Source organism: Meriones unguiculatus, chromosome 9 (assembly GCF_030254825.1).
Source record: "Meriones unguiculatus strain TT.TT164.6M chromosome 9, Bangor_MerUng_6.1, whole genome shotgun sequence".
In the NCBI taxonomy this organism is placed as follows: Eukaryota; Metazoa; Chordata; class Mammalia; order Rodentia; family Muridae; genus Meriones; species Meriones unguiculatus.
This window is the reverse complement of record NC_083357.1, coordinates 28,802,432-28,805,031: the sequence shown is the minus strand read 5'-3', so window position 1 is coordinate 28,805,031 and position 2,600 is coordinate 28,802,432.

The window sequence follows — 2,600 nt, the reverse complement described above, 5'->3', positions numbered from 1 at the left end:
ACAGTGTCTGGTTATTGATGAGACTGACTGCATCTTGGATGCTAGGAATTGAAGCAAATTACTAAAAACTTTTGTCAACATTCAGTCATACTATGATTTTTTTTTTCTGCCACACAAAGAATGGAAAGTTGAAGAGTTTATAAGAAATTCTGTAAAAAGAAGCTTGTTGTCTGTGATTATTGATGACAATAAAGGCACACACGTGTATTCACACACCCAGGCACATGTGCAGACACACACACACACACACACACACACACCACTGATCTTCATGTTTCTTAGGAACTGAAAGAAGAGTCTCTGCAACACAATTGTAGTGAGCTTTGTCTTGTAGTTTTGAAGACTATATATTTGTCTGTCTTGGCCATCCATGGAAATTAGAAGCCAAATAAGCAAACAACCGCATTCTCCCATTTCTGCCACTCAGATTCTGAGATATCTGTATAAACACCAGACAGACAGACACACACACACAGAGAGAGAGAGAGAGAAAGAGAGAGAGAGAGAGAAAGAGAGAGAGAGGAAAAGCATTACAGATTATCCCTGGAGTGATGGGACTGCTCAGTACACCCTCCGCCTGGTCCCACGGAATGTTCACTGTGTGGGTAGAACTGTCAGGCATTTCCTGATCATTACATGTAGGGATGAATTGGGTTTTCGTTCTTACTTGGAACTAGCCAAGGTTCTGTTGAATCAATTTGAGTTTTCTTGGTCAGGAATTTCTGACATTCAGTTTCATATTGAAAAGAAAATGAAAAGAATTACTGAAGTCAGAGCAGGAAGTATACAAACTGCATGTGTGCATGTGTGTGTGTGCACATGCTTGCATACACGTCTCATCCATTTTCTGAAGTAGCTTTTTGATGTGAAGGACTTAAATTTGCCTCAGGAGTTCTGACTTGGGGTAAGGTGCCTCCTTTAGTTGACCTGATTGTGAGCAGAAATAAAGAACACAAGCACAAACAGAGAGGACATGGTGGTGGCTTCTAAATCCTACCAACCCCCGGGCTTGGCTTGAAACCCTACCAATCCCCACCCAGGAATCTCTCCCCTGAAAGACTCCTCACCTAAGAAACTAACAGGCATAAGCCTGTCTCCTGCTCAGTTCTGAAGGGCCGCTAGCCAGTTCAAGCATAGCAAACATGGATTTTGCAGACCTTCCCCTTCTCCCCGTTCCCTCTGCGTTGATAAAAACATTAGATCACATTCCTAAAACTAGCCCTTAAGGTCCATTCCCTTATTCAGCCACTTTCTCCTGAGGTTGATTACCAAGATCCAGCTAGCAAAGTATTGAAGTTGAGCAATCAAAAGCTTCCTTTGGCTTTTGTATTTAGCATGCCCAATTAAAATTAAATACCTCATCCTAACACAAGGTTTCCCATTTTACCTTTATAAATAGCCATTTTCCTATATATCCCATCTCTCTCCTCTCTACCCAGAGCCTGTCCTTTGTCCCTCTGGGACAATTACCCACTCTCTCTTCTCCCTTGTCCCCTTCCCCTTCTCTCTCATCCTCCTGCCTCTGTTCCTTATTCACTGCCCTTTGCCCCTCCGGGGTAAATAACACTTGTATGTGCCGAGAACTTGGTCTTGGTCCTTTCAAGCTCCCTGCGGCCTTTTGTCCTTTCAAGTTCCCTAATGTTCTTGCCCAAGAAGAAGTAAGCACCCTCTCTGTCTTTCCTGATTAACCTCTTCTGTGAGGTTGGTTGTGCTTGCTGTGTGACTTTGGAATTCCTTGGCTTCCAGCTGCCAGGCTACTTTCCCCCTCAGAGATCTAAGAAGAGCACTAGGGAAGCCTTTCCCCACAGAGCTGTATCAACGCTTAACAGTCTACAGCAGGAAGCTGTCCTTCCACCTGAACCAACTTTCCCTATGTTCCCCCCAGTTTTTATAAAAAGAAACTTCTGTGGCCTTTAGAATCCTTTCGGTGTTTATTCATAATGATATATATCATTTAAAATACTCTCCACAAAACACACCATGCTGTTTTTATAGGTTATTTTGCACCTCTCTTTTCTGCGATGTGGGAGTTTTGTGGCATGAATTTCTGGGCAGCTCTTATTTAGTGACTTATATTGAGCAGGTGATGTAAACCAAACCCAAACAACAACTCCCGCCCCACCCTTGATGGGGGTCCCCTTTCGAGCTATTTTCTGTGTTTTGTAATGTTTCCATTTGGAGGGAGTCTGAGGAAGTAAACAGAACCCTAGCCTCCTCCCCAAGATTAAGAAGAAAAGCTCTCCCTCTGGTCCAGCTGCCTGCTAGTTGTTCAGGGTTCCGGGTATCCAGCTTTTGTGAGTCTTCATCCACGAGGCGAGGACTCTTTGATGATGTAGCTGCCTTTGAGTCGCCCATGCTCCAGTAAATAACCCCAATAAACATATGTCTCATCAAGCTAGCCCTGGGTGGAATCTTTTCTTTGGTCTGTCAGTGCCCTGTCTGGGATGAGAGGGTGCCTGCTCACATTTTCCTTGAAAAAGTCACAGGTCACCATTACTGGATGTTTTAGACTCAGGTTAGTGTCCTGATGGAATAAATAAATAAATAAATGAATACATACATGTTGGGACCAGTAAGCAGGCACTTCTACGGCCAGCTCC